At 37.1% G+C, this 13220-nt stretch overlaps 1 protein-coding gene across 2 annotated transcripts in view; it reads right to left on the reverse strand.

Moving 5' to 3' along the window:
- Positions 1–13220, reverse strand: part of LOC113236330 (leucine-rich repeat-containing protein 24-like) — a 154973-nt gene that overhangs the window by 98209 nt on the left and 43544 nt on the right. The gene's annotated exons all lie outside the window — the stretch shown is intronic.

Genomic DNA, 13220 nt, shown 5'->3' on the forward strand with positions numbered 1-13220 from the left:
ACAATGTTTCGTGTCCCCGAATCATGACCGTGAAGTCACAAGATTTTTTCAAAGTTAAAGTTTATTTTTCGCCGACTTTTTTCTCTAAAAGCTTTGTAGGGCAGAATCAGCAACTTATTCAGGTAAATTTACGGTGATTGCGCGCATAAGAATTTTCTGAGGAATTCTCGTATTTTAATGACTCAGGGACACGAATGTCCCTTTGTTTACTTCTTACGAATTCGGAAAAAGTCCACTTTATGAAATGACGGGTCAAAGCGTGACCGAAGTTAGGTCGAGCATAATAAGTACCCAAGCCTCTTACATTTTGATGAAATGGTAACCTTCACTAGTCAGTTATGCGCGAAGACCCTTAGAAATACAGGAATTGGACAAAATTTCCAAGCATGATTCAATTTTTTTTAGTACACACACGCGCTTGTTTATTCGATAGTAAAAATGTTAGAGGCATTATTTTCCTTAGAGAAAAATATCAAAAAGAAATGGTAGTTTCTCTCTCTCTCTGTATCTCAGTTAACCTGTCACCCTGTATAATTCAATTATTATTTCCATGTTTAATATTTTCCAAAAAGCTTTGACATTACTGTAGAAAATATCTTTATTTAACTTAGTCGTGTACTTTCAAATTATTGCAATATTGTAAAATTAAAAAACGGCTAAGGCAGCCCATAGTCACGTAAATAGGTAAACAACCACATTGGATTTAGTCCAATAGCGTACCAAGAAGCTTACAGGTGACTTGAAATTAGTAGAGGTGAAGCTCCAGGGCCTTGAACACCGCCGTAAAGTTGCATGCTTATCGGTATTCCGCCTTCCCCTTTACATCATGGGGGATCAGACACAAGCTGGGTTTCCACCCGTATGCTGTGGCTATTTCAAAGAGTCGCACGAAGCACTTCGCTGCCACATTTATCTGCTAGGTAGTTTTTTTAATATATGAACACGTTTTGCGCCTCCTAGTAAGCTACACGCCTGTTCATAACAGTTGCAGTGCCACTCAGAGCTTTAAATCGCAAAATCGCAAGTGTCTGTACTTTCACCAGCACCCTTAGCCTTCAAAACTATGCAAAAAGAGCGGAAACGACGTTATTCGTTTTGCATTGGGGCGATTGAGGCGAGTGTTACGTTGCCACATTGACTGCGCTATACGTGGGTGCATAAAGAAAGATCTTCCCTCGTATTAAGGCACAAGAGATACACGACCAAGTGCATGGACTGTGTTCATGCACAGCAGTCACATCGGGCCGGACTAAATTGTATCACTGAACCTCATTTACACCTCTTGCTTCGCTCTAACTGCGTAGACATTTACAACTTTTTGTTACCAGCTTAAGCTGGTTTCGCAATATTTAAGTGACACTCGTATTCGTTCAAAGTAGAGACCTTAACACCCTGGTCGATATAATGTAAGAAAAATATCAAAACACTTTTTTGTTACAATATTCGTATTCTTGTGAGTGAACCGAAGAAATACAGGTTTTTTTTTCCCTCTCATTATTAATGAGTGTCTTGTCACGTAAACAATAAATTCTCATTTCTCGTAACAAAATAAATTAAACGCCGAAATATGAAAATAGAAAATTGTACGAAAATCGTGGAAAAGCACCAATCAAAAATTCAAATCAATTCTTAAAAGCTAAGGAAAGAAACTTTCGTAGTTCGTATCCTTAGTGTAATAAGGTCACATCTGTAAAATAACAATGCTTATGTAGGAGAACTACTCTTGTCTAGTCTGTCTATTTGTGATTTCACGTACTACAAAAGAAATGTGTGAGAGTGTATAACAAATGTAAAAGAGGGAGGTTCTCTCTTCCGTGGGATGAGGTTACGCAGCTCCAGCCAAGAGAAAACTCCAAGTTGTTAGAAGATTTATTTTCACTTAGTATGACGCCAATACAATTTCACCCTATATGCGGAAGGTCCAGTCAGTTATTCTTCAAATATACACTCTTCAAAGCTTACAGCCAATCATTTTACTCGAGCGGCCTGTGGGTAAAGTATACGAAACGAGCTTACAGCGCCCTACGAGTCCAATATAATAATGCTTTCAGGATGCTGTTGAAACTACCAAGATGGTACAGTGCATCAGGAATGTTCGCAGAGGCGCAAATAGACGGCTTCCAGGCGATAATGCGGAAAAAAATAGTATCGCTTATGACGCGGGTCAGAAGTAGTCACAACAGCATCCTAAAAATGGTTGCAGGCAGATTTGATTGCCCAATTCTAAAATATTGGGTTGGGCAAATCAAATCTGTTTTTATATATATTAAGTAAATATTGTGTTGTGTTTGTTGTGTTCTGTATACTAACCTATTCTAAGTGAAAATGTTACTAACAAATTATATGGGTATATGCCTGAAATAAAGTATTCTATTCTATTCTATTCTATTCCCAAGAAGGGAGTCGACTCCTGAAAACCGTTTCGCGAGATGAGGAATTTCACCTGATATGATAGGCAATACAATTTCACCCTTTACGAGCGTACGCAATATCAGAAGGTCCGGGTAGCAGTTCCCAAGGAGGGGACTCAACTCCTGGTTAGGTTAGCAAAATCCACATTAACAAAATTGTGTCCGAGTAGACACCATTCGAGGGAAAATCTAAGCACCGGGATTCAGAAATAACGCCAAATGTGTCACTGCCATCTAGCGTATTCTGAGTGAACTAAAAGTGAACATTTTGGCTTAATGCCGTCTAATACATAAAGTAGGTTTGTTACACAATAACATTTTTTTAGTCTTAACTAGAAACATGCTTAAATACAATTCGCAAATAATGGAACCTACTAGATATAAAAACACCATGCATATAATTTTCCAGTAAATCTTCCTACGAACTAATTTGGACTCGGCTAGCCCAATTTCTGTTTATAAACTAAATAAAAAAAACAAATGAAGAAAGTAACTTAGATATTTAAAAACAAAAAAGAAATGCAAAAAAAAGCGTTTGATAACTTATTTTTTTTAATAAATTTTACGTATACACCGTTAAAGAACCACCGAAAACATCGAAAACATTTCGAATACAATTATAGTCACTACACACTCTATATAGAGGAGAATGATGACCGAGTCTAGAGGGCAGACATTAATAATGTATTATAATTTATCTTTGAAATACTCGTCCACATCGTAATAACTTTTAGAAATTAATAGTTTTTTCAATGCATTTGTGAAAAAATGTTTACGTTTCATTCTGATTTTAAATATTCTGGGAGTTTATTATAGATTTTTATTGACATAGGATGAGGTTCGGAACTATGTATCTTCAATTTAGACATCGCTTGTATTCGGTTATTTTTATTTCTCGGGATGTAATGTCGGTTAAGGTTATTTTTATAAATTTGGATACAATTACGCCCAAACTCACGAGAGAAATAAATGTAAGTCACACAAATATTTCTCCCGGCCTATAAATATCAAACCCGAGACCTCTGCGTGGCAATCCAGCATGGTAACCGTGCGACCACGGAAGCGGTTAGACCTTTATTCAAGCAGCTCAGGTTACTCATCACACCCATTTGTACGAGTGTGTTCTTGATGTCTGTATCTTTGTCAGGAGAAATCTAACCATGTTTGAACAAAAACAGTTCAAGGTATCCAAATCGCTTGACTGGCTCTTCTAGTAAAACTAGTTTCATGAGAAATAGTTTTACGATTCTATAAAATTGGACTCAACGGGAATTAAAAAATTGTATTTATAAAGTACAATTAGATCATTGTTTTGTTCTACTCCTGTATATGAATCGGTCAATTATGATTTCAGAAACCATATCACAAAGGCGCTCTTTTTAAATCAGAACAAAATTCTATTGTCTGTGGTATTCGCTACCTAAATGAAAAATGTCATCTTAATTCTGTACACAGTGAGTTTGAAAAAAAGAACGTCGTATCTTTGCTAATTCAAATATCAAACGTGACGCTACTTGAACGCTCTACTGCCTCCTGATTAATTAAACTGGTCTAAAAATATTACAACCGGGCCATAAACCTTTATTAAAAAAAGTAATTGGTTAAAATATAAGCAGTGCTTGGCCTCTTCTATTCTATCTCTTTGGTTTTTTGTTTTATGGCGTTAGACTGTATGGTAGAACCTTTGCCTACACAAATAAATGGGTGAAAACTTATTTTAAAAAATTGCGTTTGTTTTGTTATTTTGTACCCTTTTTTGTATTAATTGTACCTTCTTTCGCTGTCGACCACTAACCTCATCGCATAATTGTTCTTAAAACCGTCATCTGCCGCTGGCCAGTCAACCCGTGACCATGGACAACCATTCCAAATTTCGGGAAAATAAAAAGTAATCATCACTCATTTTAGTGTATAATGAGAAAAGCCTTAAAATCTAGTGACTTAAATAGGGTACTACTTTTTGTATCAATTTTTTTTCAGTACGTACTCTTGTACTCGGATTTTCTTCCCTTGATTTTAATAAAACAAAACGCCGCCGCGTGTTCATTCAGTTACCTAATTTACCACCACTCGCGCAACACACGTTGACCAGCAGAGACATTAGTGCCGTAATCCCGTGGGTCACATTTTTGTAAAAGCTTTGTAAAGTTGTAAAAGTGCCCAATAAATACTTTAGGGAAAGTTTTGAGAGTTTTTTTAAAAATACTAGTGCTCACCGCCGCCTAACAGTACCTACATACATAACTGCATCATAAGAAAAATTAACAACTTTTTTACTACCGCATTTGTTAAAAACTCTCCCAATAGCGAGCGGGCTTTAAGCAGCCACTCGAAGCGCGTGAAACCGCAATAGTACGCTATTGACTGCGCGTGTAAAGACGTTGGAAGGAAGAGGAAACGCGGTCTATCCTGGACGCTCTTTCCGTTAGTACGACGTGCAATCGCGCGCGAAAGCGTTTTAGTTTAAAAAATTTCAAACAGGTCATCGTGCACAATTGCGCGTGCAGGCTTTCCCGCGCGCAATTCTGTACATTCCTGATCACGTGCGATAGAGTGACTTTATAAAGATGGCTATTAGCTCTCAAATGTCAATACAGAGCAATGGGTAGGTTCACCTAAACTACCGCAGCCCCCGAGGCAAGCGGCCAGATTAATTACATAATTAGATCACGTACGCGCCTCGAGATACAGAACGAAAATTAGTCAGCCCGATAAGATGGCTTTGTCTCGAAGAACTCCTGTTAATTATAACTTTGGCTATTGTGGTTTTCGTTTTTTGTCGCTATTGTTCGGTTGTGGGCCAATTTAAGTTTTGAAAGTAGAGTTATTCACGTTGCTGTAACTCCCTTCCGAGAGGCGATAACCTTTTGTTTGTGTCCCACGATTCTCGGAATGAAATCAGAATAATCTGACTTTAATTATTTTTGCTTAAATCTTAATTTTTATATCGAGTTCTTAGGCTTTCGCGATTGTTTCAAACAAACCGACGAAACGTCGGTTTGTTTGAAAAAACAAATATACGCGATTTAAATCCGGAAAAATAGTTTCATTTCCTATCTTAATTTTTATGATATGACGTGATGGGATCAATAAATCGTGTCCAAAACTATTATGTTTAGTAGCAGTACTTAGAATAATAACGCATAGAAACCTAGTCCGCACACGCTAAGTGAGGCAAATTGAAGCGCTCCCAATGGGCCTACACGAGTGGGCGGGCCTTCAGTGCTCAAGGTCAACTTGCACCGCGAACAGCTCAAGAATTTTAGCTAAAAATGACGAAATGTGCGGTAAATGAGTGTAAAAATACGTCAGACAAACAAAAAATAGATATTAACATCACATTCCACAAGGAAGTAACGCGTTTCAACTTGTATTTTTATATAAATATTCACTAAAACCGAAAATTAACCTACTACCAAAACTAGCCTACATGAATTTGATTTTTGCTTCACTTGTGTTCGTTTGATATGAAACTATCATTCTATGCATTATTATTCTAAGTAGCAGTAGAGGTCCTTGTGAAAAAGTTCGTCTAGGGAAGTACTGCCACCTTATCTATTTCTGCGGCAAGCAGTAATGTGAACGCATTACTGCGTTCCTGTTTTGAAGCGTAAGGATGCTGGTGAAATTATAGGCACATGATACTTGTCAACTTATGTCTCAGGGTGACTGTGGGAGCACATTGGCAGTGCCCGTCAGATCTTTACTATTAATATCGCAGCAACATTGCTGTGGACAGGCGTGTGACCACCAGGCGTACGTCTGGTTCGTCCTGAGTATCAGAGCAACGAAGTTTACTCTCACAGAACATTCACATAAAAACCAATTTAGTTCATTTTCCTAATAATTGGTTCTACAGGGAATTGGACCCGGGACCTCCTCACGTAGGATCGACTTGTTTGTTACGTCACTAAGTATAAAAAAAATTTAATGATTTATTTAAATCCTAATATTCTATTTTCTTCTGTACAGTCGCATGCGACTTCACAATTAAATCTTTTAATATTCAAGGCGTGGTATACTTTATATTTTACGTCGCAAATTGATGTTTATGGGAATATACTTTGTATTCTCTCACGAACTTTGAAGATTGAATGAAGCATTTCTGATACTAACTCCCCTTTATAGTGATATGGATCATATGAAGTGAAATGGATTCATTCATTTCATTCCATTTTATCTTGAACGGTTTGCTTTTGCTTATCGAAGTTAGGAGCTGTATTTTAACAACTGTTTATATTTGTAAGGATTTTTAAGCGACTTCAAAAAAGGAGGAGGTTGTCAATTCCACTGTCTATATTTTTTCTTTCTTTTGTGTGTGCGTTATGAGATTTATGAAACGATTTTAATCTTTCTTTTCTTGTTTTGGTATCTATGTATTTTTGTCTTTGGATTAAGGGTACTTCTGTAGTGGTTCCATTTAAATTTGACGAAAATATGTCACTTCTAAGGGTTGCAAACTACGGGATTATTTACTTTTGAGGTCGGTTGTTTTAGTACTCTGTACTGAGATTATTAAATAATTGTTTTTTAGAGACAATAACTACGCAGTCGTAATATTTTTTATATATGCATCTATTTCTCCCCTATTATTATCAATCTTTGTTGGGCACGGATTTTTTTATGATACAAGTGACGGGACGAACAAGTCGTGCACCTGATGGTCACACGCCTGTCCATAACAGTTGTGTTGCTACTCAGAGTTTTGAATGATAAAAATCTGAGTGGCACTGCCACCACGTCCGTCACCCTGAAACATGACTTGAAAAGTCCCATACGCCACCCGAGTACAGTAATGGTCATATTACTGTTTGACGGCAGAAATAGGTAAGGTGGCAGTAACTTTGTCACAAGTAGCTCTACTGCTACTAGATTTCTTCCAAGTAGAGAGCTTAGGCTACAGTCTGCTAAGCTGGTCCAACACACCTTTGTTTATTATAATTATCAATACAAAGCTCGAACACTCAGAAAAAATTCCTTCGATCCGGCCGGGTTCGAACCGACGTCTTCTAGCATACCATGCCAGACGCTATACCAACTAAGCCACGGAACGAACCAGCGGACCTCACGAATTTTTCTATGTGTTTGTTGTAGGTTTTTTCAACGACTTTTTAACCATCTATGGGCAATCTATACACACAAGTTACATGTTTGTGTTTCTACCGTTGGTGATTGCTATATTTCGTTTTTTTAGCATAGACAGACGGAAATTTTGGGTGTTCCATCAGTCTCCATTTTGTTCTCTCATTTTGTAAGCAAAGTAATTTAATATACAACTTCTGCGTAGTTGGATAACTAAAATCCGTGGTAGTACTCATTTAGCTCTCGGAGGTAGTCTCTGATGTTTGAAAGCAAAAAAAATATATTATGAATATTGAATGCGTACAAATGTATATTCACAAAGAGCAACCCCTAGAGTTTCTTGCACATTCTTCTCAGGGGAATCTGCCTTACGTATGAGCGACAGGTTTAACCAATATGACGATCAAGTGTAATAATGCTTACCTATGAAATAAAGATTATTTTAATTTTTTTTATATGCTTTACTGTAATTTGTTGAATGATATAAAAGTTTATAATTACTGCTTTCAATTTGTGTTTTTCTTAGTTCTAAAAAAAACGAAGCGTAGTAAACATTCAGATGTAATTTAGAAAAGCCAAAGTCTTAGGCATATGTCGCCATAGAATGGAATCTTTTTATTGAACAGTCACCGTTTTCCCACTCGACTACATTTCATAACTTACCACGATATGACTTTCACTTTGTTTCCTTTTTTATTTCGTTATTCTATTACTTGGTAAATAAACATAAAATCCTAGAATAATCTTGGACATAAGTCCAAGGGGATAGTGTGATTATCTGGTATATTTCCTTCTTATTAACTTTGGTCGAATATGTCGTCGACCAAATTCGTATACCTCGTAATCTCCATAATGTGAATTTTCGAGTAGGCACGAAAAACAGAATTACTAGAAACAATTATATGACAATATGTAATTATACCTTTATTTTATAACTAAAATAGTGTCTACAAATCAAATTTTTATTGCCCGATATTGCGTTTGTAGAGTAAAAAAAGGATTTAGTTCAAAAACGGAGTTACGTGAAAAGTTGCTACACAAAAACCTATAATTATTATTTAAGCCTATAATTACAATTTATTTCTATAAACATACATAAAATAGATTAGAGCATGTTATAATATTGGTCGTAGATAGTCATTTACAAAGGTTCACCAGTTACCTCCTAAGCAACATATATACTAATAAACTTGTATTCTAATAAACTTGTAAACTAAAAAAAAATAATTCTAAAAACCTTGTGTTTTATAAACATGTATTACATAAAACTTGTATTCTAAAAAGCTTTTATTTCATAAACTTGTAGTAAAAAAAACTTGTGTTTTATAAAAAGCTTGTATTTTAGTAAACATGTATTTTTTAAAACAATTTCCAACTCAGCGTTGGAGTCAGCTGGTTAATCATTGCAAATGACTACGTACGATCAAAGTTAAAGCTCCTATGCGTTAGTTCTTCTTCACTCGGTAAACTAGTAAAAAAACATTTATTTATTCGAAACTAACTACAACCGCACATTTTATATGCACGCTATAACTTCTGCAATATATTATATGTTCCTCTAAAACAAACGATAGCATTCGGCGACTGTGAAAGGCAGCAGATAGTCGCAATCAACAGAAGTCTGGTATGAAAGGAAGCACAATCTACTGGTTCTGGACTACTGCCAATTGCTTTCATGCTTTGAATGAATAATCCTACTGTGTCGACGACCTAGGCTTTGGGACAAGCTTTTGTTATTATAAGTATTTAATTTTGGATACATTGGTTTAGGCTAGTTGTACAGCTGGTCCGTACGGACTGTCCGCCTGCGGGCCATCCGCATGCGTAGAATCCGCAGTGCTCTGAATCGAGTATTTAATTTACAATGAATTACAGCGAACGCCTACAGTGAACCATGAGTTCTCGCGGAGCGTGTAACAATGTTCACTGTAAAACAAAGTTCTAACGCCACACGTGTCACTCTGCTCCGGTGCTCCGTGCGGACGATCCGCAGATAAATCCGCACTACTCTGAAACCAGTCTTAGATACATACATAATGTTTATGTATATTTATACATACTCATATATTTGACGACCTCGGTGGCCGAACGGCTTATACTATGGGCGCTAAATGAGGAGGTCCCAGGTTCGATTCTTATAGGACGGATTTGGGAAATGGACTCTTCTAAATGGTCTGGGTTTTTCGTGTAGTACACCGGAGTGAATTTGATTGCATTGGTTCTCAAAGTTCAGGTATTTCCAAGTTTGAGACCAAGAAGTGTGGTTGTCTGGCAGATTATTATATTATATACTTGACGCCCTTTCTCGATCAGATTAGACAGAGACAACAAAACAGCCTTCCAGCTGCTACCATCTTCAGCTTCACTCACATAATTTACCTCATCAAAATACTTTATGCTATTCGGTTAAGGGTCCTTAAATGACCTGGCCTTTCTTTACGACGACGTCCTCAATTTGGTCATGGTAAGTTCGCCCCGGTCGGCACTTACCAACCTGTCCGCTCACACTAGCCTTATAAATCTGTTTTGTCAATCTTCTTTCATTGATTCTCTGTACATATAAGATTCCCTTTCTCTGTCTTTGTCACTGCACTTGAATTTTAGTGTCGATAATCATTAACAGCGTAAAATTCTTGCCGCATGACAGATCCCTGAAGACTTACACGGTTTACAAAGATTATAAACCATTTTCGGCATGCAGATTTCAGCATTGTGTTTTTCTTTCACCGTTAGCGAGAGATTGTTATTACCGAACATTTACAGATGTAACTCAGAAATTAAAATCATATTTACAAATCACGATAGGGATCCGAATCAGCGAACTCTGAATTAGGAAACAGCTTGTTGTTCTTATGAGCATCGCTGCTCTAGCGTACCAAAACCCATACAATATAAAACTTCGACATCCGCCTCGGCGGTTTCACGGCGGCATAACCCGCCTTTTGGGTCCGCCCAACAGCGTCATTTTTCATATATACTTGTCATATGTAGGGGTATCTCAAAGACAGTCAAGAGCGAACAACAACAATTCTAATCCCCAAATCTGCTTAAAAGTTATTTAAGATAAATTCCTCATTTCTTTTCTAATCATGTCGATTATTGACTTTAACTAATATGTTGCTACCCTTATCGCACTATTTATGTCTTTAGACAACACAGTTACCAGGTAAGCATGGTCACGCAGTGCCTAGACTGGATAATTCCAATAATAATGCTTCAATGAAACGGATGTATAAGGTAAGCCGAATATGGTTATTTTATTTATCTATGTAGTTTTTATGATATCGAGTAATGAGTAAATAAATCGTGCGCCTGGTGGTAAGGGACACATCTACCCATAACAGTTGCAGGGTCATTCAAAGCTTTAATCGCAAAGATCTTAGGGGTACTGCCATCTTCCATTGCGCCCTGACCAGAGGCATACAGTTGCCAAGTGTTCCTGTGATTTACTCACATTACTGCTTGGCGGCAGGAATAAGTATAGCGGCAGCACTTCCTTGGACAAACTCTTTCTGTCAATTTTTGTTTCTCTTAGATCAAAAAATTAGTTATTATTGAATGTTATTAATTTATTCAACGTAATAAAATCAATATACGGGGATATTAGACATATTTGTGAAATCGAACGTGAGTTGAACGTACGATCTTATACAGCGTTCAAAAATCAATATTTAACATTGATTTAATGTATATCTTTTTTATATATGTGAGGTTTATGAAGCGAGTTGACAACAGCTGCAAATTTGATTTACTTAACCGATTGCTAGTTACGGCAGTTTTTTTATGAGTATGAAGTGACGAGACAGAAAAGTCATGCGCCTGTTGGTAAGCAATACGCAATAATATTATTGTTATTTGTATGTATATGTATATCTATCTATGGATATGTATATATTTTTATTATTAATTATTATGTAGTGTACTTATGATGGTATTCTTTGGTTGCGCCCCTTTTGCATATCCGAAATGTCTATCCTAAGGTTGCCTGGAAGAAATTGCTACATAGCAATAAGGCCGCCTGTGGCACATTGACTTACTACTACTATTATACTTAAGCTATTGTATTTTAATTGTAATTTTATGTGCAATAAAGAATATTTCATTCATTCAATACGCCTAAGCATAACAATAATTGCAGGGTCATTCAAAGCTCTAATCGCAGGGGCACTCTGAGGGGCACTGCCCGTCGCCCTCAGACATAAGGTTGGCAACTCCCATAGGCCTCATTTTTATGTAAGTTTTGAGACAAACGAGCAGACGAGCTACTTAATGGGAGGTAGTCGTCATCGTCGCCCATGGACAAGATCAGATGAACTGCCTATGACACGCTTTTTGAAGAACTCCGTGACATAGTGCACATTAAATACTTCAGGATATCACGAGGATGATTCAGGGAAGGAAGGAACAATGCCAGGCATCAATGATGTGAGGATGGTCTTTACTCCTTTGGCGGGAAGTGCGATAGTTCGAAAAATTCCTCTGAGCATTCTCTATTATAAAGACGGTAGTAGTTACGGTGTCTGTAGTTTCATTAGCACTCTACGAAACTGGAACGCAATAACGCTCAAAGGACAGCTTGACGGCAGAAATCGGTATAGTGGCAGCAATTCCCTGGACGTACTCTTTCATAATGAGATCTTTTGTTACTAAGCTAACAAATTAGTCGGTAATGGAACAATACATCGTGCTCATTTCGCTTAATCGCTTCACTTGCACCGTTCATTGCGGTCGCGTGAACGTATGTGTTCCACGTTTCACCCAATTAGACCGCGGCAGCCCCCAGAACACACCCAATGAGGTTAATCTTTTATTGACCCTATAAATCTGTCCCTCAAATTAACTGCCACTTCTCGACGTGACTTTTTAAACTGGAATTGGTTTCCAACGCTGCGAAAGATATCCTACGACTTTTTTTACTATCCAATTGGAAGTCTATAAATCTTTACTGCCAAAAAAGGAACGTCACGTAATGGATGGCTAATGAAGGGTAGACTACGAAATTGGAACCATCAATCTATATTTAGAATACAATGGATAAGGATTTTTATCGCCGTTGCAGAATTGCCTACCTCAATTAAATGTGAGAAGAAAATTTCAGTGCTCTAAAGTTGACGGCTATAAAGATGAAACCTCTATGTATTCTCTGGGGTCGCGAATCCGGGGACTAATGGATTTTGTTTACTGCTATCGTAAGTTTTAGTGTAGTTATGCGGAACTGTGTTCTCCATTTTTGACGCTTGCCATTATTCTAATAAGTCTACAGGCAAAGTGATTTAAATATATTTGGAATCTTGTCGCTTGTTATGAAAGTTTTCCGTGCGGTTTTCAGTTATAAATTAGATCAACTCGAGTATATTTTAGTAGCTGTCGGAGAAAGCAACGACGTAAAATTTTCTAGACGTGGACATCAACAATCATTGCAATTTTAGTTGTTGATAGCGTGAAATTGATTTTATACTGAGGTCTGACATACATAGGTGAATCTGCTGCAATTGACAAATCTGGGGAATGATGTCATTGCAAATATATCAAGTGTTTATATGTTTATAGTGACTATAAACGGTGTAAAGAAGCTCATTAACGTTAGAGCTGCTACTTACCCAGCACCTCACATTTTTGAAAGAACGCCTAATTTTTGTAAATGATGCCTAGTAATATCGAGTTCTTAGGTTTTCGCGATTGTTACACATAGGAAATGAAACTATTTTTCCGGATTTAAATCGCGTA

The sequence above is a fragment of the Hyposmocoma kahamanoa genome, unplaced genomic scaffold, assembly GCF_003589595.1.
Source record: "Hyposmocoma kahamanoa isolate Upper Pololo Valley unplaced genomic scaffold, ASM358959v1 91, whole genome shotgun sequence".
Lineage (NCBI taxonomy): Eukaryota > Metazoa > Arthropoda > Insecta > Lepidoptera > Cosmopterigidae > Hyposmocoma > Hyposmocoma kahamanoa.